Source organism: Leptonychotes weddellii, chromosome 3 (assembly GCF_054177405.1).
Source record: "Leptonychotes weddellii isolate Sample4059 chromosome 3, ASM5417740v2, whole genome shotgun sequence".
Classification (NCBI taxonomy): domain Eukaryota; kingdom Metazoa; phylum Chordata; class Mammalia; order Carnivora; family Phocidae; genus Leptonychotes; species Leptonychotes weddellii.
In genome coordinates, this window is record NC_138371.1 from 52,771,623 (window position 1) to 52,793,757 (window position 22,135).

The 22,135-nt window shown below is 47.1% G+C and overlaps 1 protein-coding gene and 1 long non-coding RNA gene across 18 annotated transcripts in view; one reads left to right on the forward strand and one right to left on the reverse strand.

The window, feature by feature from the left end:
- The window catches only part of LOC115937967 (uncharacterized), a 127,002-nt gene extending 109,856 nt beyond the window's left edge, over nt 1-17,146 (reverse strand). For 15 of the 16 annotated variants that reach the window (XR_014143528.1, XR_014143527.1, XR_014143536.1 and 12 more), the window contains exons 1-2: nt 16,865-17,146; nt 16,332-16,430 (exon numbers count right to left, since the gene is read on the reverse strand). This is a non-coding gene — a long non-coding RNA (uncharacterized LOC115937967). The remainder of the gene's footprint in view (nt 1-16,331; nt 16,431-16,864) is intronic. The other variant, XR_014143535.1, reaches the window with a different exon arrangement.
- A 20-nt stretch (nt 17,147-17,166) lies between these two features.
- WIPF1 (WAS/WASL interacting protein family member 1) overlaps nt 17,167-22,135 on the forward strand; it is a 120,360-nt gene continuing 115,391 nt past the window's right edge. Inside the window, exon 1 of one of the 2 annotated variants that reach the window (XM_081814137.1) lies at nt 17,167-17,309. The gene's annotated coding sequence lies outside the window, so the exon portion shown is untranslated. The remainder of the gene's footprint in view (nt 17,310-22,135) is intronic. The other variant, XM_081814135.1, reaches the window with a different exon arrangement.

Below are 22,135 nucleotides of genomic sequence, written 5' to 3' on the forward strand. Positions count from 1 at the left end.
AGGGAACACAAGCAGGGGGAGTGGGAGGGGGAGAAACGGGGCCCCCGCTGAGCAGGGAGCCCGATGCGGGACTCGATCCCAGGACTCTGGGACCATGACCTGAGCCGAAGGCAGACGCTTAACCATCTGAGCCACCCAGGCGCCCCAAGATTTAATTAATTCTTCAGACACTGACTGAGCACTTACTGTGTGGCAGTTACTAGGGAAGCTAGGCTGATCACACAGTTGCTGCTCCCAAATTGCTCACAAACGCTTGTCCACTGAGATGCCACCTTTCTCATAATGCTTTTTCTGCTTCCCTGTCAACTATGCCCCCTGTCTCCTCTGAACTTCCCCCTGGCACCCTAAGATTGGGTCTTCTCGTGCCTCTCCCCTCTTCTTCCGGTTATCAGGCAGCTTCTTGTCTCATCATCCTACTGGATTGGAACAGCTTTGAGGGCAGCAGACACATCTGATCCGCTCAGTTTTCCCACAGCCCCTCATTCTGCATTTGTCCAGTTGGTGTCCAAACACGTATTTGTTCAACCGAATCTAATTCAACCAAATCAGAAAGCAATAAAGCTCCACAGCTAATGAAAAGCAGGTTCCAACGGAGAACTGTATTTTGGCTGCTCCGTACACATAACTCTCAAAAACGGAGATGTAGTCATTGTTTGGTTGCTGCCAAAACGCAGGTTGAATTCCTCTAATCATTTTTCTGTGCTAGAAGGATGCAAAGGGAAAATAAGACTTATTTTATCCTAGAATCTGTGATGTCAGCAAGGGTGCTCCATACCTTCCCGTCGTCACGACAGGATGCTGGACTGCACAGGTGTTCCCTGTGGGCACTATGTCAGGTCCCCGAATGCCTGCTCTGGCCAAGCCACCTGGGGCGGACAATGTTCGAAAGCAGTGGTTCCCAGACTTTGGGATTTCACATAAAACGTATTTTTAAAATCTTTTTTCAGGGACTGACAGGCGTTGCCAATATCATATTTTACTGTAAATAGTTTTTTATTTTTTATTAATTTTTAATTTTATTTTTTAAAGATTTTATTTATTTGAGAGAGAGAGAGAGAGAAAGAGAGAGAAAGTACAGAGGAGAGGGAGCAGCAGACTCCCTGATGAGTAGGAAGCCCGACACAGGGCTCGATCCCAGGACCCTGGGATCCTGACCTGAGACAAGGCCAAGGCTTAACCCACTGAGCCACCCAGGCGCCCCTGTGAAGTTTTTTAAATCATCATTCGAGATCTTCATTTTATGAAAAAAATTAATTTTAACGCCAAGAAGTAAGAAAGTCATAATCTCTGAAGAATCTTTTTTAAGATTCCAAAGTAATCTCTGTACCCAACGTGGGGCTCGAACTCACAACCCCAAGATCAAGCATCGCACACTCTGCTGACTGGGCCAGCCAGGCCCAGAATTCTTTTTCTATTGACTACATTTAGTCATCTGGACCACACCCTTGGATCAAGGAATTGGAGAAAGTGGAGTGTGCCCGAAGGCACACCCCTGACCCTCACCCTCTGCCCCCCCTTTTCCTCCACTGGATTCCAGAGCTTCTTTTCATTTGCTAATTCTCTCACTGGGGGTTGCCTTGTATGTGAGAATGATCAAGAAATCGCCTCCTGGGGAACAGGAGCTAGAATGGAAACCAGCTGATGCCAAAACCCCAGGGCAACGGCGGGCAGAAGATGGGTGTCAGGTATGCGCCCTTCTGTGCACCCCCTACTTTCTCTCCACGTCCAAGTGTGTGGTCTGGTTGGCGGGCAGCAGGGGAGTTCGTGGGAGGGCCTTGTACAGGTGAAGGGGAGGACCGGGAAAGAGAGAGAAAGGAGGTGACCCCACTTTGGGGAGTGGCATTTCTCTCCTGACCATGAGGTAAACAGCACAGAGTAAGAGCTTGCAGCTGCCTCATGCTTTGCTTTCTCAAAAGCCTTTCACATAGCTTCTCCCAGATCACCACCACACAGCCAAGCCGGCTGATTTCAGGAAGGGGCTGAAGTTGGCCTTCTCTCCCTCCCACTCCAGGACTCAGATTAGAGAAGGAAAGGTGCTCAGTGGCTGCTCTCAGACAGAGCCTAAGGGGATGCTTGCACATGCGTGTGTCTGTGTGTGTGTGTGTGTGTGTACAGGAGCCTAGCCCACATTGAAGGCCTGGGGGCAGCAGTAGGAAAGAAACCCATTGGGAAGTGCTAAAGAACTTTAAATAGCTTGCATCCCTCCCGGCACTCCTTCAATCACCCTACACACACCACCCTCTCCCCAAGAGAGACGTCCCTCTGTGAGGGTATCAGAGGGGCTGACGGCCCCACGCCCCACCAAGACTGAGAGGCCAGCCCTCCCAGGGCCCTGCTCCTGAAAAAAATGACAGCCTAGGTGCTCACATTAGTCATGGCTCTGCAGTGTCTGGGGAGAGCCCCGCCACAAAGGGCAGGTGTCCCTCGGACTCAGGACTAAGGCCTTGGAGCAGTTGCACCTCCTGAGTGGCCCACAGAAGCCCCTCCGCAGTGTCCACTCCTTCCCACAGCCTGAGGCTTTGCAAACATGTATGGCCTAGTGTGGCCATGGCTCATCTCCCTGCTTTTCTCACCATCTTTTCTCACACAACAGGAGAGAGAAAGCTCTTCAATCACCGTTGAGCTGGAAAAAACAGGTGAAGAAAAAGACCTGCTAGTCTTCTCTGAGCACTCCGGGTGAATAACTTGTGCTGAGAAACGTCAGGTTCCAGATGGACAACAGCCAGACCTTGGTCTCAGGTACCAGCCACCACCCTCCCACCTTCATAGCATTGAAAATGCAACTCATCACCTTGACCCTTAGCTTTCCAATCTCCTCTTCATTCTTCCCCCGCATAGGGATGGTTCTGTCATTAATTTCTTAAGCAAACCTCCAGGCCCTGAAATGGAGGGGGGTCCTCATTTGTTCCTCAGCAAGACCTCTTAGTCCCCTTTCCCTCCTATTTCCCCAGACCCCTCCATCCCTTCCACCACCTCCCTCCCCCTCATGCTGGTCCTCTTCCCCTTCTCCAAAGACCAGCCTCGAAACAGCACCAGGGACTAGCGGGGAGAAAAGCACCAGGGCAACAATTTCCAGGAAGTAAACCCTTCGTGGCCTGAGTTGTAACATTTTATCATTTAACTTCCTGTGATGCAGTGCTCTTAAACAAGAGTTGCCAGGTAAATTAGAGAAACCGTATGTGCCGCTTTGTCTGGGACAGCATGGACGCGCTGGCGGTCCCGGTGGGATGACTAACAGCACTCCAGTGTTCGACCTCACAAACTTATAACGTCTCTTCCACTTTAATTTCAATTCCCATGACAGCCTTATGCAAGGAGATTTTATTATCTTCATTGTGCAGACAAAACAATTTTCAGAAGAAATAAGTAAGTAACCTAATTCCTAATAAGGAAGCGAGGAACCAGCAGCACCAGGATTCACGGGCAGGTCTGGCCAACTCAAAGCCCTTCTTGGCACAAAGCTCCCCTTTAAGAGGGAGGCTGTGGAGCTGGTACAAACGGAGGTCCCCAACTTCCATAGGGGCTCACCCCCTTGACTCGTCATGGTCCCTTCAGGACTTGGAATCAAAATTGTGCACAAGCTTCTTCTCCAAGCAATGGATTCTGCCCACCCACCCCTCAAATTTAGCTGAAAGAGATGAAGGATTTCCACTAACCTCACAGGGAAAACCCAGCTGGGGTGTGGGAAGACTGTTCATACCTTAAAAGGACATGCTTCTCTAACCGGGTGATGGGGCTTACGGAGGGCACTTGCGATGCGCACCGGGTGTTGTACGGAAGCGCTGAATCACTAAATTCTACACTTGAAACTGTTACACCGTATGTTAACTAACTGGAATTTAAATACAAATTTTTTAAAAAGGACATGCTTCCTGTGGTGACACAGAGGTACCAAGAGGAAGGGTGAGAGAGGGTGTTAGAGGCAACAATGAGACGGGGAGAATAGCTGTCTGTCCTTCAGTCCTAACATGGCAGTTTGGCTGCTCAAGAAAGAGGACAGGGAAGGGTCCACCTCTGGCCATGCTTGTAACTACAGTAATCTTATTCACACGGCACACCTAGAATATGAACTTGTTTGGTTTTTTTTTTAAGATTTTATTTATTTATTTGACAGAGAGATAGAGAGCACAAGTAGGCAGAGCAGCAGGCAGAGGGAGAGGGAGAAGCAGGCTCTCCACTGAGCAGGGAGCCTGACGTGGGGCTTGATCCCAGGACCCTGGGATCATGACCCGAGCCGAAGGCAGCCGCTTAACCAACTGAGCCACCCAGGCGCCCCTAGAATATGCACTTGTTATGTGGCAGGCAAAACTAGACATTCCCTAAACTTGATGGCGAGCTAGACAGAGGTGGCTCTACCCTCCTGGACTTAGGGTCTACTGGGGAATCAGGCGAGTCGCCTGGGGAGGGGGCAGACCAGTTTACTCACCTGGCCCAGCCTGCCTTCGCTCCCTTCTTTGCCTATAATGGCGTGTGTCCTGGCCTCCTCGGGACTGGAGTTCTAGCCCGGGAAGGTCCTGCACTGGCTGGGTGGGCAGCAAGAGGCAGAGAGCTCCCGCGGGGCAGAGACGCCCTTGAGCCTGAAGTGTGGCCTCTGATCAGTACATGCCCACTGATCAAGCTGAAGTGTGCCTGGAGCACCAGTCTCAGCCTGGCCTCTTGCCGCACACCTCACTCTATGCTTCAGCATCCCCAAGAGCTGGGCAGTCTTTGTGACAATTTTAACACATGGGAAACTGAGCCCTGGGTCACTGAAGTGACCGTCTACGTGGCACAGGCAGACCTTGCTCCAGGTGTGGGAGCTGGGATGTGAACCTGGCGGTCTGGCTCTCGCTGAACCCAGGCCCAGGAGGGAGGCTCTGTGAGGGGCCAAGGTGGCACGCTCCTGGGGCTGGAGAGCAGAGACAGCAAACACTGAAGGGTATTTACCATGGGTGGGAGCCATCCTAGGCTCCCAGCATATAGAGTCAGTTAAGTACCACCACAACCCCATGAGTTGGGGTTTCATGGATGACAAACAGGGGGAAGCTAGAGAACTTATCCAAGTGACACAATGAGCAAGTGGCAGATAGGTCAGGGCTTCTATGTCAGCGCTTCCTGACTTCTAACGTGTGTATGAATCACCTGGGGAGTCCTGTTAAACTGCGGGTTCAGACTCAGTACATCTGGGGCTGGGCCCCAAACTCTGCTGGGGTCCCATGGGATGCCGGCGCTGCTGGTCCAAGGGTCATGCTTTAAGTAACAAGGCCTTATGCTATCTCACCTCCTAGTAGTTCAGCTGGTTTATTCTCAACTAAGCATTTCCAAATGACTCCATGTGTTAGCAGTTATCATTGTAGCCAATTTCCATTGAGCTTATTCTGTACCAGGATCTGCATTAAGAACTTTCCATTAAATGAAGTAGGATACAATTAATGTCCCCATCTTATACACGAGGAAACTGAGGCCCAGAAAGTTTAAAGAACTTGCTCACGGTCACAGAGCTGGGCCCACTTGTTCTTGCAAGGTGCCTGCAAAGCAGAGAAGTGGAAGCATTGTTAGCTCCTGTTGTCTGTGGACAAGACCCAGGTGGAGAGTGTTCAGTGTTGTAAAGCAAGGCCTAGAATCCGTCTGGTTCTCCTAACAAAAAAGTCCACTGCCCCTTCCACCTGCCCCTTCCTTAACCTCAAATGAGTGATTCCGCTAAGAGATGTCTTCCCTCAGACACAGCTGAAGGAGTCCTTAACCAAGCCAGCATCATCCCTCAGGGACTTGAACTAGCTTGCCTCACTCAGCTGTCTCCCTTTTCAAAGTCCATCATGCTGGTTAGAATCCCTGGAGGCCTGTAGCATCAGGGGAGGTAATCGGAGGCCTCCAGAGCTCCGGGGAGCCCCTGTCCTTGCAGACCAGAGTACGTCTTCATCGTTACTTATCACTAATTCAATTCAGCAGCAGTGGGGCCAGCTACTCAAGCCCAAGACCCGATATGAACTTCCAGTGATTCCGTGCTTTTCCTGCCCTGACCCCTTGGTCCCCAGCTACTCTCCCCTCTCCTCTCCGGTATCAGTACTGAATTCCTCGGTTCTTTATTAAGCACACCTCCCTTCTTTTCTCAAACTGGCTTTCCAGAAAGGATCCTTTGAATTCTAAACTGATGCCAGATAATGCTCAAACAATTGCATCAGTTAAGTCAGGTGCGTGGTGGGGGTGGGGGAATGGGGACAGAGGTCTCAGAGATCCCACAGATTCCTGCACTTGGGAAGTTTACAGCTTAGTGGGGGTAACAGATACAGGAGGAATTTCAGTAGAGAGAGAGAACTTCTCAGATGTAGGCACATCAAGGGCACTGTGGGGGCCCAGAGGCATCAGAGGAGATACCATCACAGGTGAATGCTGAAGACCGGGTCAAAGGCAGCCACTGCAAAGGAATTCCAAGCAGAAGCAACAGCATGAGCAAAAGCACAGGAGCACAGACAACTCAGGTATCTTATACTTCGGGGCAAAAAACAGAAAGCAAGGAGTGGCCAAAAACAAGACGGGAGAACAAAATAAGGGTAATGTCAAGACGGTCCCCGAATGCCACATCAAGGAGCTCGGACTCGCTTCTCCAGGCAGTCGTGCTCAAATCCTACCCGAGGGTCCATTTTGGAGGGCTGAGCGCGGGCAGACATCGGAGCTCCCACCCTGCAGTCCCCACTGCCACCACGGCACCCACGCCTCACTGCCAGGCCCAGTACAGTGTGAAGAAAAAGTCCTATTGCCCAAAGGCGTGCAACCACTTCTGTACCTGATGGACACGGTCTCGGAGGAAATCAGCACTTCAGGGATGAGGGAGAGGAGGCCCTTGGGGGGTTTCGTCTAATTGGAGGGCGCCCCGGAAACACCCTCTTTCCACAGGCCAGGACGTGGCTGTTTCCTTTTCTGGTTCGATTCTGTGATGAGTAAGCAGGTGCTGCTCCCTTCCCTCCTCGCTGGGCCCCACAGTCCCCAGCGGCCCCCCCGCGCCCATTCTCTCCAGCCCAGCCTGCAGCCTGCAGGGTCTTAGCGCTCCAGGGACCCTGGATAGGACGCTGGTGATTACAGGAATTGGCAGGCCCCACGGTGCTTCTGACCTTGCTGACAAGATCTATCCATTGTAAAGCTTTTCTGGGTCTCCTGGTGTCGGCCATTGCTTACCTCGCTGATTGACAGCACCGTTAAGCCAGTCTCATCTTCCCTGCTGCCAGAGAGCCTGGCTCTTCAGGGCTCCACGCCTGCCCCCGCACCCCCCACCCCCCACCCACGCCCCATCCCTTGGGCAGGTAATGATAACTCCAGTTCTTTTAAGCTCACCACATAAACCAAGTCCCTCAGCCCCTAATCATAGCTGCGGCTCAGCCTGACTCCCCCGCCACTCCAGGCTGCCTGGCTGGTGCTGCCTGGGCCCCAAGGAAGGCAGCCTCAGTAAAGCATCCCCCAGCACCCCCAAGGATTCACTGAGCCAGCTGAAGCTTACTTTCTCCGTGGGAGAGCACCCGTCCAGACAGCAACAAACCTTCTGAATGTGCATAGTATCAATAAAAATGTCAGAGGATGCAACCCCCCAATAGACTGAGATTGATTTACTTATAGATTATAATTATGTATTATTGTAATAATCTGTTACGGACATTATTAAATATATACAAGTACAAATTAAAGCAAATGAGTTAAACAATACTTTTTCATGTTTTATTAATGGTACATTTTTGCTCTCACTAAAAAATGGAAATGTTTTAAGAGGGCTAGAATTAAATATGCCTCGCTTAAAAAAATTAATAGACTTTAGTTTGGGGAGCAGTTTTAGGTTCACAGAAAAATTGAGCAAAAAGTACAAAGAATTCCAATGTACCCGCTCAACACTTTCCCTCCTCAGTGGCCCCTATTAATAACATCTCATATTAGTGTGCTGCATTTTCTATAAAATTATGAGTCACTGTTGATACATTATTATTAACTAAAGTCCATAGTTTACATTAGGGTTCACTCAGTGGTGCACATTCCATGGGCTTTCATAATGTATAATATGTATCCACAATTATAGTATCATATAGAATAATTTCATTGCCTTAAAAATCCCCTGTGCTCCACCTATTCATCCCTCGCCCCTCCCCTCAACCCCTGGGAGCCATGATCTTTCATCTGCTCTATTATTTTTTAAAACTTTGGTTAACCCTTTGTGGAAAAAGTGGATTTGAGGATCCAGTTCTAAGCCCACGCCTTGTTTTTGAAGCACGTAACTGGCATTGCAGAAGATGAGGCCTCACAAAGGTTAGTGGCTACCGATGGGGAAGGGCAGCAATGGGTGCATTTAGGAAATCACAATTAGCTTTTCAGTCCCATTCACCTGTTACGTAAAGATCTTTATGAAATTTGGCTGGTAAATTTCTCTCCTCCTGAAGTCAATCATTTACTCATACAAGCTTATTAGAAGCTCATACATTTTATAATTTTAATAAAGGGCCCAGATGCCCCGCTTTCTTCTATAATACTTTGACTGGAAGATTTCAAGCAGATTCAAAATTCCTCTCAAAGTTTTTAAAGTATACAGATATAAGAGTTTTTATAGGTAGTAAAACTGTTTATTTTCTTTAAAACTAAACCACTGGATGATGGAAACATTTCTAAATACCTGTCAGTTTTAGACAGGCTCAGTCAGTTAAACGTCCAACTCTTGATTTCGGCTCAGGTCATGATCTCAGGGTCCTGGGACTGAACTCCGTGTCAGGCTCCATGCTCAGTGGGGAGTCTGCTGGAGATCGTCTCCCCCTCCCTCTGCCCCTCCCCCTACTCTCTCTCTCTAATAAATAATCTTAAAAAAAAGATTTAAAAAAAAAAACACTCTTGGGCTATTTTAGCAAGCACTCCTGTCACCAAGAGTTGTCTTCCAGATCATATTTTAACAGCATCTTCATAAAGCACTTTTTTTAAAAATAAAGAAATTAATCAAATAAATTTAGCCTTTCCTGTCCCCTTCCAGTGTCCCCTGCTTCAGCAGGCTGAAAGCATGAAAACAACCATTCACCGTTGCCCAGATTCCCACAGGGGCTCCTTGTGAATGCAGAAACAGGCCCATCCTAAGTCTTTAGGTTCACCCCATTTCCTGGTTATGGCATTAAGGTTTCACTTCTTCAGCTGCACTGCCTTATCTCCCTGAAGGGAAATTCCTGGATCCTCATTATGGGAGGAGAATGATGTTTGGAAAACCATTTGCCTTTGGATGCACCTAAGGTCTTCATTGGTAACTGAGCTGGTACCTGACCAATAAAGCAAGGTTTAATCATCAGTCAGAGTTATCAAACAGTGTGAGCAGAACAAACATCTTCCATGTCATTAAGTTCATTCCCTGAATAAATAAAACCTACAGCCTGCATGAGCTTCCTGAGACACTTACTCTGGGCCCACCTGCCAGCTACGAATTTAAATCCCTGTACCTTCCTCACTGGCCCAAATGAAAGCTCCTCAGGGGCACCATAAACCAAAAATTGAATCAGATTCCTCTGGAACCATGCTCCCTGCCACCACCCCTCCCTGACTCTTATTCTGGAAACTCAGGATTAAGTAACTGCCTTTTTTTTTTTTTTTAAGATTTTATTTATTCATTTGTCAGAGGGAGAGAGAGAAAGAGAGATATGCACAGCAGGGGGGAGTGGCAGGCAGAGGGAGAGGGAGAAGCAGGCTCCCCACTGAGCAAGGAGCCCGATGCGGGACTCTATCCCAGGACCCCTGGGATCATGACCTGAGCCGAAGGCAGATGCTTAATGACTGAGCTGCCCAGGCATCCCAAGTAACTGCGTTTCAGTTCCTCTTCTATGTGAAGAGACCATAGTGTCATGTTCCCAGGAAATATCCCATTGGTGAATAGCTGTGCTTGCCCATGCTGGATATTTTCCACTCACCCCTCCAGTCCTGGGGGTGCTGACCTCTATGGGCAAGATGGTGGGTTTCCTTGTCCTATGGCTCCTGGCTGGGCTCAGATGATGGGAGGCACCGGCAGGAGAAGAGTAAAGTCCTCTAGCGTCACCCCACTGGGTCACTGTGGCTTGGGACCTTGTTCTCCTGAAGGTCACAACTCCTGCCAGGAGCTCTCTCCTGGAACTGAAGCTTTCCTCTCCTGGTTCTGGTTAATATCCACCCCCCCACCCCCCCACCCCCGCTTCAGGCTTAGGAGTAGTAATGGCTCCCTGCTCTTTCAGCCTTGGAACATGGCAACATCCCTTGTTCCTCTTCCTAAACATCTCTGTAAATAATTCCTTTATTAGGCTTTCCTATATTATCTCATTTGAAAAGATACCTAATTCCTGATGGCAACTGCCTGCTATACTGGCCAGACAGCAGCTTTGGTGTAAATGCCATTCTTTGGTTCTTGATGTGATACTAGGTCAAAGAGAAAAATGGATGTGAGTAATGGATGCTGTTGTTAACAATAATGATAATCAGCTTCTCTTGCATGCTAGGAGTCCGATACCATGTGTGTTACTTTACACAAGTTAATTCACTTTAACCTACAACACCTTCATGAGGAGACTGGTAGGTGAAGATGATCCCAGTGGCCACTGCCTACTGATATTACCACCCTGTTAACACCCTCGCACTAAGTGTGGACTGGATTTAGCGACTTGCTGCTAATGATTAATATGGCAAAGTGATGGCATATCACCTGAACATCATAAGGGTCATATATGACAAACCCGAAGCTAACATCATACTCAATGGTGAAAAGCTAGAAGCTTTTCCTCTAAATCGGGAACAAGATAAGGATGCCCACCCTGGGCACTTTTATTCAACACAGTACTGAAAGTCCTAGCCCAGCAATCAGATGAGAAAAAGAAAAAGGCATCCAATTGCTAAGGAAGAAGTAAAACTGTCAATATCTGCAAATGATATAACACTACATATAGAAAACCAGAAAGACTTCACCAAAAAAATTATCAGAATAAATGAATTCAGTAAAGTTGCAGGATACAAACCAAGTGAATATAAGAAACTAGTTGCATTTCTATACACTAATAATGTACTAGAACAAAGGGAAATTAAGAAAACAATCCTATTTACAGTTGCATCAGTAAGAATAAAATACTTAGGAGTAAATTTAACCAAGGAAATGAAAGACCTATTCTATGAAAAATGCAAGACACTGATAAAAGATGACACAAACAAATGGAAAGACATACTGTGTTCACAGACTGGAAGAATTAATATTGTTAAAATGTCCATACTGCCCAAAGCAAGCAATCTACAGATTCAGTGCAATCCCTATCAAAATACCAATGGCATTTTTCATTGAACTAGCACAAATAAACTAAAATTTATATGGACCCATAAATAATTCCAAATAGCCAAGGCAAACTGAGAAAGAAGAACAGAGCTGAGGTATCACAATCTGGGAGTGGGGGGAGGGGGAGGGACAAGGAGACTGTGCTGAGCCTGGAGCCAGCTGGATCCCATGATCCTGAGATCAGGACCTGAGCCGAAAATAAGAGTTGGATGCTCAACTGACTGAGCCACCCAGGCACACCACAATCCCAGATTTTAAACTATATTACTAAGCTACAGTAATCACAACAGTATGGTACTAACCCCAAAACACACACATAGATCAACACAACAATACAGAGAGCCCAGAAATAAATCCACGCTTATATGGTCAATTATTCTACAACAAAGGAGGCAAGAATATACAATGGGGAAAAGACAGTATCATCAATAAATGGTGCTGGGAAAACTGGGCCCCTTTCTCACACCATTCACAAAAATGAACTCAAAACGGATTAAAGAGCTAAATGTGGGATCTGAAACCATAAAACTCCTAAAAGAAAACATGGCAGTAAACTCTCAGACATCAGTTTTAGCAATATTTTTTTTGGATCTGTCAGGCAAGGGCAACAACAGCAAAAATAACAAATGGGACTACATCAAACTAAAATGCTTTTGCACAGCAAAGGAAACCATCAACAAAACGAAAAGGCCCCCTACTGAATGGAAGAAGATATCTGCAAATGATATATCTGATAAGGGATTAGTATGTGAAGAACTTACACAACTCAATACTAAAAAAACAAACAATTCAATGAAAAAAATGGGCAGAGGACCTGAATAGACATTTTTCCAAGAAGACACAGAGATGGCCAACAGACACATGAAAAGTTGCTCCACATCCCTAATCATCAGGGAAATGCACATCAGAACCACAATGAAGTATCACTTCACACCCGTCAGAATGGCTATTATCAAAAAGATAAGAAATAATAAGTGTTGACACGGATGTAGAGAAAAGGGAACCCTTGTGCGCTATTGGTGAGACTATAAATTAGTACAGCCACTGTGGAAAACAGTACGGAGGTTCCTCAAAAAATTAAAAATAGAACTATGGGGGCTCCTGGCAGGCTCAGTCAGTAGAGCCTGTGACTCTTGATCTCAGGGTTCTAAGTTCAAGCTCCATGTAGAGATTACTTAAAAATAAAATCTTAATAAAAACGAAGAACTATGATATGATCCAGCAATTCCACTTCTGGATATTTATCCAAAGAAAACAAAACACTAATTCAAAAAGATATATGCATCCCTATGTTCATTGTAGCCTTATTTACAATAGCTAAGATATGGCAGCAACTTAAATGTCCATCAAGAGATGAACAGATAAAGAAGATGTGATACGTACACACACACACACACACAGGAATATTATTCAGCCCATAAAAAAGAATGGATCTTGCTATCTGTGACAACATGGATGGACCTAGAAAGAATCACGGCAAGTAAAATAAGTCAAATGGAGAAAGACAAATACCATATAATTTCACTTATATGTGGATTCTAAAAAGCAAAACAAACAAACAAAACAGAAGCAGATTCATAAATACAGGAAACAAGTTGGTGGTTGCCAGAGGGTAGAGAGGTAGAGGGACAAGTAAAATAGGTGAAGCAGATTAAGAGGTACACACTTCAGTTTTAAAACAAGTCACAGGGATGTCAAGTACAACACAGGGAATGTAGTTGATAATACTGTAATAACTTCATAAGCTGACAGATATTAACTAAACTTATCATAATCATTTTATAATGTGTATGTCAAATCACTATGTTGTACACCTGAAGCTAATATAATATTCTATGTCAACTATATATATTTTTTTTTAAAGATTTTATTTATTTATTCATGAGAGACAGAGAGAGAGAAAGAGGCAGAGGGAGAAGCAGGCTCCCCGCGGAGCAGGGAGCCCGATGCGGGACTCGATCCCAGGACCCTGGGATCATGACCTGAGCCGAAGGCAGACGCTTAACCGACTGAGCCACCCAGGCGTCCCGTCAACTATATTTCAATTAAAAATAAAATAAAGGGGTGCCTGGGTGGCTCGGGCAGTTAGGAGTCTGCCTTCAGCTCAGGCCATGATCTCAGGGTCCTGGAATCAAGCGAGCCCTGTGTAGGGCTCAGTGCTCAGCGTGGAGTCTGTTTGTCCCTCTCCTTTCCCCTCTACTCCTCCCCCCCCCCGCCCGCTTGGACTCTCTCTCTCAAATAAATAAAATCTTTAAAAAATAAAAATTAATAAATAAGATTGAAAATAATTAGTAAATTTCCTGTCCCAGACTAAGATTTAAATTTCATCATATTCAACTCTTTTTTAAGTTTTTTTGAAATAAGGTATGGTACAAATAAGCAAAATATTCAGCTTTTAAGAGCTGAGTCTTTTCAGTTCTGGAAACTACTAACTCCATTAGATATGTACTGACTTTGCACTGGATGCAAAGCAGTGGGCAAGGCTTTTCCCTCCCCACGCACACCCTAATTCTCAGTACCATCCCCCGGCCTATCATGGATGTTCCACATAGCATTCCATTTCCTCCCTGCATTAATTCAGAAGAGAGAACCCTAAACATTCAAGGTAATATAGAGCCTTTAACCAGATCTACCTGAACCTCAATAATTCTCTACAAAAATAAATATAATATTTTCTTCTTTTGATATCTGGCACCAAGGATGCTAGTCAATTCAAGCCATTCACACCAACAGAAGCTCAGAGGTGGAATAAACACAGGAAATCAAGTCAAGAGACAGTATGCATAATGTTGGAACAAGGGTGTCAGGGTCAAAATAATATGGGTACACAAGCTGAGTGATCTTCAGCAGGTTTCCTAAGCTCTCCAAGTCAAGGTTCCCTTATCTGTAAGATGGGGAAAAATAGCTATTTCACAAAGTTGCTCTGAGAATTAAATGAGACTCTATATGTACAAGGACCCAATCTTGTCATGACATTCATTTATTAAGTGTTAGTAAGTACTAAGAATGTGCCAGGTGCTGGCAACATTGTGATGAACCAGGCAGACAGCTCCCTCCCTCCACATGCCTCTCCCCCCAGATTGGGGCTACCGTCTGGGGGAAGACAAGCATTAAACAAGTACTTACAATACACAAATAATTGCTATAAGAGGAGAAGTTCAAGTCACCATAGCCTAATTTAGAGTTCCAAAAAAATGGAAGCTTATGAAATGGTAAGCAAACCTATGTATTTAATAATATTCTGCTCTGGTAAACTTGTCTTTGTCAATCTCAATGTCCTTCTCTCTCTCTCTCTCTTCCTTCTCCTTATTTCCCAGTATCATGACAACATTTCTAGCCTACCTTCATCTTCAAACAGCAATTAGCCATTTTTTTTATTAACTCATTTATATCAAGTGTACATGACTGCAAAGGTTTAGCATAGTACCTCTGCCTGCTACTAACTTCAGTATCTTCATTTTAAGCTACAATTTGGCATTCCCCAAGGGAAGAGTGTATCTGCGATAAAATTTTGTTTTTTTGTTTTGTTTTGTTTTTTTTATTTATTTGACAGAGAGAGAGAGCGAGAGCAGGAACACAAGCAGGGGGAGTGGGAGAGCGAGAAGCAGGCTTCCCGCCGAGCAGGGAGCCCGATGTGGGGCTTGATCCCAGGACCTTGGGACCATGACCTGAGCTGAAGGCAGACGCTTAACGACTGAGCCACCCAGGCGCCCCTAGGTTTTTGTTTTTTTAATTGAAAACATTTAAAAAACTTTTTCAGCTTCAAATTATTTCAAATTTATAATTAAGTAGCAAAAAGCAGTAAAAAATGTTTCCAGATACACTTTACTCATCTTCCCCAAATGTTACCATTTTACATAACTACAGCCCACTTAATTGAAAATAGAAAATTACCATTGATAAAATATTATTCAGGTTTTGACTTTATTGAGAAAAGTACTGGGGTCTGAGGAGAGAGTCAGAGGCACTATGTACAACTGATCACTGGCTTCATGGGTGATTTAAAACAGCAGACAATTCAGCTTTCCATCTATTTTGGGCTTCCAATGATGGAATGATGGGAGGGGGCATGTATATTACCTTCCTAATTTCCTTTTGTGCATACTAATGCTAAAATTTATGTGGATTTTTGAAAGACATAAACTCAAGAGAGTTCTTTTTCCAGCAAGTATTTAATCGATTCCCTATAAGGTCCCAGGAACTCTGCTGAACTTGGGGGAATCAAAGACCTGATTCCTGTTCTGCTTGGGTGCCACTACCGCACTCATCTTTGGAGGAATACTCACATTTAATCTTTACAACAATCCCTAGGAGGTAAGAACTGCTGTTATGCCTGTTTTTTTTTTTTTTTAAGACTTTATTTATTTATTTGACAGAGAGACAGCGAGAGCAGGAACACAAGCAGGGGGAGTGGGAGAGGGAGAAGCAGTCTTCCTGCCGAGCAGGGAGCCCGATGCGGGGCTCGATCCCAGGACCCTGGGATCATGACCTGAGCCGAAGGCAGACGCTTAATGACTGAGCCACCCAGGCGACCCTGTTATGCCTGTTTGACTGAAGCCAAAAATAAGGCTCAGAGACCTAGCAAGGAGACCAGACAGCTTCTCTGCTTAACTTCCACACCATGCTGTGATGAGTGCTATTGATATGTTTTCAAGTCTGGAACAGTATGTTGATATATGAAATCACCTGCCCTGCTTTTATATAAAACATAACATGGGCATACTACCATAGAAATGGCTTAGAAAGAAAAGCAACTATATAATAAACCTTAAAAAGATGGGTACATTTAGGAACAAAAGTTTGTCATTTGGAAGGGTTTAGAACTTACCAAACGTTTTTCCAGAAAGGCTGCTGTCCCTGTTAAGAGCAGGTCAGGATACAAATGTGCACATGGGAATGGTATAAAAGAGACAGCTTCAAGTCATGGATCAACAATCTCCTCAGCCTAGGACATCGATACTCTAGTGCACATATTCCCACCTTTTCTGTTTTTATTCATAAGGGATAGACAGCCTTGGAATTTTAGCATATGATTAAGTGGTTATTATACTGATCATACCTTGTTGTTGTTTTCAAACGCACACGTTCTAGTAGCTGTGTCATCATGGTGAGTGTTAACTTTTCTTTAGGTCCTGGGGCTTTCAGAGCTGGTCCGAGCCTGGTAATGAGAGTTAGCTTTGGCAGTGGAGTAGAACCTTCCCTTTCTCCAAATGTTTGCTGTGATCGTGCGGTATCTGAGGACGTGGGTGGCTGACAGATCCATGCCTACTTAGAGGCAAAACTACTCAAAGAACCCCGCCCGTTTTGTGGGGAGGAATGGCATCTCCCCACGGGAAGGGCGGCACTGTTGTCCCCACACAGTGGACGGGGAGATGCACATGCACGTGGGCTTCTGTGGGTTCCACTCCATTTTGAAGTTCATTTTAAAAATGAATTTGAATTTAAGGTGTCTCAAAGCTGGGCCCCCTCTTTTGAGAACAGAGGAGAGGGCGATGGGAAAAGGCTTTCCCTCGGGTGGGACAGGAGGCGCCCCAGCGGCGGGAAGCTGCAGAGGAAGCAGTGTTTGGGGAAAGGGCCCTCGGGTGTACACACCTTCCAGATCCCGCTCCTCTGCAGATGCTCGTCCTGGACCCCACGGCCGCGTGCCTTCACCGCGCAGGGGAGGGGACGGAGGAACCCACAAGCCCCAGCCTCCTAGCACTCCACTCCCGCCACGCTTCTCTGGGGGGAGCCGAGGCTGCGGGGCGCAGAGCCTCGGAGGCAGGCGGTGCGGGCACCGCGCCCGGAGGAGAGCGCGAAGGGCCGGCGGCGGCCTCGCGGCGCGTCCACATGTGGCGGGGCCGCAGGGGGGAGGGGGGGGACGGGGAGCCGAGGGGGAGGGTTTACATCTCCGCGAAGTTCCCGGATGGTCGCAGCCTCCCGGCGCTGAGCGTTTTTCCTGCCCGGCCGGCTCAGCCCTACAGACCCGAGAGAAGTTTCCCAGAAAAAAATGCCCGGCACGCCGCGGGGCCCTGGAGCCGCCCGGAACCGCTGCGCGGTAAGGGACGCGCCGCCGCCGCCGCCTCGGGCGCGACCGGAGCCCGGGGGCTTAGGGCGGCGCCGGGGGAGACCCCAGCGGCCGCCGGGGACGCCGGGGAGGGGCAGGGCTCGACGGCGGGGTGGGGAGCGCCGCGCGGCAGCGGGCGGGGGCGCCCGGGGACGTCGGGGCTGCGTCGGCGGCGGGCGGTGGGCGCGGGCGCGCGGGCAAGGGGGGGTTGGGGGGGGGAAGGGGCCGCGGACTGCGGGGCTCCGGACGCGGGCGCCTCCACCCTGGGCTCAGCAGACCCGGGGCCGCCCGCGGGACTCGGGACCCGCTGCCGCCGTAGTTCCCCGAAGCAGGGGCTTCGCGGGTATGCGCTGGAGCCGCATCTACACCCCCCGACTCGGGCGGATGGGGACTTTGCGGCATCCCCGGGCCAGTTCTTGCCCAGGAACCGCCTCGCTTTCTTCGCTGGGGAAATCGAGCCCATCCCGCAACTCGGCTTCCCAAACTAGGCTCCCGCCTGCAGACTGCTGCTCGCTCTCTGGTCGGTGTAGATGCGCGCGTTAGATGTGCGCGTTGACCTTAGAGGCACTTCCAGTCCCCGTCAGCGCTTTTCCCCTAGCCCGGGGCCTTTCCCGAACTTTCCGGGCAGCCTCACTTCAGTCTCATTCCCCCTTCCTTTTTCTACTAACGCATTTTTTCCAAAAAAGAACTGTTGAAGAAAGTTGCAAGCGTAAGAGAAACCAGCTGACCCAGTCAAGGCAACCCAAATCTTCAACGGGTGTTTAGTTAGACTTTCAACTCTTTGAGATTAACAAAGGGTGTGTCTGTGTCAGCCAGGTCTTCTGGTCCTGCGTTATCCCAGAGAAATATTCGCTCCTGCGCCACGGTCTCCTGGCTTTATCTTATTTCTTCGGGAAGCCTATCAAGTTGTTAGCAGTGACTGGGTGGACTTAGTCCCTTTTTCTGAAAATTACGTGTCACTACTGTTCCCTGGATAGTCACTGGACCCCACCCCCAATCGCTGGCCCTGTACAGCCCCAGACTCCGGGCGATGCAGCCGCGGAGCCCCTGGACACAGTCCCGCCCTGGGTGGGTTTTCTTTTGCCAGTTTCCCAAGACAATTTCAAAACAATACTGTAGCTTCACTTTGAGTCATTGGCCTATTTTTCCTCCTCAAAAATGCCTTTTCTTATAATGGATAAACTAATCAGAAGGACGTTTTTTGCTTTTTGTTTTAGTTGGTATAAATTACCTTTTGACTTTTGAGATGAGAGAGCCCCGTACGCCATCAGCATGTTGCGTCTTAACCCCTCCTTACAGTGCTTCTGCCTTCCGCTCTTGCCGCGTACCTTTACCTGGCTGTCATCCCCATAAGGTTGAGTTTCTCAGGAACCAAACCCCCGTTCATCTATCTGTAGGAGCCCATTACCTGTTATGGAAGTGTGCAGACTAGACTCTGCAGCTGTTATTAAACATTTTAGTCCCATCATCTTCTTCTTGGGACCTACCCAACCATGCCATCACTTTGACTCCCTAGGAAGCACATAAACTCTTTTGGGTTTGTGGGGCACCTGGGTGGCTCATTCAGTTCAGTGTCCAACTCTTGATACCGGCTCAGGTCCTGATCTCACCATCCTGAGGTCCTGAGTTCGAGCCCTGTGTGGGGCTCCACACTGGGCATGGAGTCTACTTAAAAAAACAATAGTTTTGGGTTTGTGTGATGCAGAGCAAAGGGATTTGTAAGCAAAGTAAGATCAAATTCTGGGACATTTACAATGAGATTATTTCCAACTAGAGAGATTCATGCCTTCCTCCATTTCCTTGTTCACTTCAATTAAGACAATTAAGTCTCTAGTGGGCGTTCAACAACTTGCTTGTGCTGTTAGGCATATCATAGAACTTGAGACTCATTTATCTCATCCAGGAAATGGGGTTGACAGCGTTTGCTTTTTGCCCATAACATGATGTGAGGATCAGGTGGGGTGATGGGAGTTCAAACAGCAAAAGCAGCACAGCACAAGGCATCAGGGGGCCACCCAGACACCATGCAAGGTGTAGCATCCCAATAAAAGCGCAATAAAGAGCTGAAGTGGTAAGGGGGAGGAGGTAGTGAGTGAAGAGAAGTTGGTCTGCTCTTATCTTTCAGATTGACTGTCTCAGGTGCTCTGGCCAGGGCTGAGTGGGAAGAGTTCATTCCTGAGTCTGTGTCACTGTCTGATATTTCAGGGTGTTCCTAACTATGGTTGTAATTTTAGGAAATAGTTTCTGCAGAGTACACCAGGAGAACAAAACTAAAGAAAAGCACCTTTTCTTTGTTGCTATAACCTGGTTTGTTTTTTAAGTATTTCATATTCAGGATTCTATCTCCCAGAGCCGTGGTCTTCCTGAAACCTGCCCTCCAACAAGGTCTACCAAATTCCATTATGATTTCCATACAGAGGTCTCTCTGCCACTGTGTCCCAGGAGCCCGCAATGAGGCCAAGTGTTGGAAGGTTGGTAGGCGTGGCCTTGAGAATAGCCAGGACCCACATCTGTGAGGCAGGTCTCATATGGACTCCAGCCAGATACTCATTTGGCATGGAGGGTCCCTGCTAGGGGTCGCTGCTGTGGCCTGTGCGTGCTGTGTGTGGCAGAGTGGGAGGCATTGCTCAGAAAGAGGTGGGAGTTTGCCCCTGAACGCTTACCTTCTGGTAGAGATGAGCCAGGTTTCAAACAGTGGAATGCAAAGCAGAATGTGGTAAAGAAGGTAAAAAAGATACAGATCAAATGCAAGGAATTTAGAGGAGAGTGAAATTACTTCCACCTGGAGGGAGTCAGTCTTTCACTCGTTTGTCCATTTAACAAATATTTATGAGGTGTCTACTAAGGGCCAGGCATAGGAGGAGGAGTGGGCCCGTTCACACTGCATTCCACCTTCACTGCTCCAGTGAGGAACGGTTCCAGTCCCAGCTCCCTGCTGCAAATGAATACTTCCTCCCTCAGCCTCATTGTATCACCCAGCCCAATATTTGTCGATTGTTCCTCACCCTGCAGGGATTACTGTCAGGTCAGAATAATTCTGGCTCTTGAATACTTTGGAATAGTTAAAAACTCTGGTCACACCAAAGCCCCCCGAATACCTTCAGTTAGTTGAGTAATGCTGTTCTCTTTGTGTTCACTTTGACTAGTATTGAGGTATGCTGGTCCTTAGCCATGGGTGTGACTAGAAAGAAGCTTATAAAAGGCTTGATTCTGTAAATCTGTGTGAGGCCCAGAAATCTATTATTTGAGAACACCCCCCCCCCGTAATACTGATGTGCTACTAGGTGCAGAGTCCCCTAAAGGTGAAAGCATGGGTCAGGAAGTTGGGCAGATCTTGCTTCCCGTCCCATTTCTGTCTTTTGCAAGTTCTTTAACCTCTGTTTCTTGGCCTTTAAAATGAGAGTAACTACCTCTTCCTACAGGGTTGTTGTGAGGGTCCGATGAAGTCATGGATGTGGATTGCTTGGCCCATTATCCAGGACAGTGCTGCTGCTTGGTATTTGTGGGCCATTATGATTACTTTTATCAATGTTAGTATATACCAAACATTGTTGGTATTCGTCTTTTCAAATGGAAATTCAAGAAGAGCCTACATTGAGGAACAGCCTTTTATGTACAATAACATATGATAATCCCTTGGTGGTCTGTAGTTGAGTGTTTCACCCCAAACACCATGTGTATTCTCTTACCAACTGGAGAAGGAGGAATCTCAGAGAGGAAGCTCAGTTTTGGGGGCGACCAGCCTTACACAATCAGGCCTACTCTGCTGAGGTTATCAGGACAGATACAGGGTGGAAAAGCAAAGGCAAGCCCTGCTATACCTTCCGCCATGGCCCCGTGGCACCAGGAAGTGGCATGTTGTGACGTGATGGGGGCCATTACCAATGTGGGGCTGACCGGTGGATTAGACTGCCTGCCCAGGCCAGGCTGCTTTGCTCACAGGTATAGCACCTAAGCCCATGGGGTGGGAGTGCCCCTGCTTTTGTGTTTTCCTTTGGCCCAGGATCAGGAAGCGTGGTTCCTGGGAAGCATGCTTAGCATTACAGTCTTCAGGTCCATCGTAAACACTTGCTGAGAAGTCAAAAATAGGTTTTGCTAATACTCAGTAAAAGAGGAATGTAGCTAAAATAGACAGAAGACACAATTACCCACAATTTTCATTAGTTTAGAAGCGTCGGTAAACATAGTTCGTATTGTAAAAGCAAGTTGCTGTGGTGTTGTAGAACATTTTAGCATTACTTACTATGGATATATTTTTTTCTCTTCTAGTAAGCCATCTTTCCAGTATAACACAATTTCTGCTTTTTAATTTTCTTTTATCTCTTAGTTATATTAAGGGAATCAAATTCTGCAAAGCTTTCTATGATCTAGCCCAGGCTTTAAAAAAAAAAATCTTTCCTTCCTTCTGTTCTTCCTTCTTGTCTTCTTTCCACTCTCCCTCCCTCTTTCCCTTGCTTTCTTTAATGTTACCACTTACTGTGTGTCATTTAATTGAATCATTTAGTAGCTACACAACCCTGTGAGGTACGTTCTGCTTAGATATGTGGAACCGGAGGCTGAGAGAAGTTAAGTAACTTGCCCAAGGTCACACAGCTAGTGACAGAGTGTGTATTCAGACCTGCGCCATTCAGATTCCAAACTCTGCACTTATGACCCTTCATTTCACCTTCATTAATTATATACTACTTTGCGTTTGGTGGGCTCCAGCTTAACTATTCTTTTCCATTCCCAGCTGTATGCTTTTGCGTTGCCATTTCTTCTCCGCACTGCCCCTTCTCTTCACCTGATGTTGAATCCTATAGATGCCTCACCTTGGC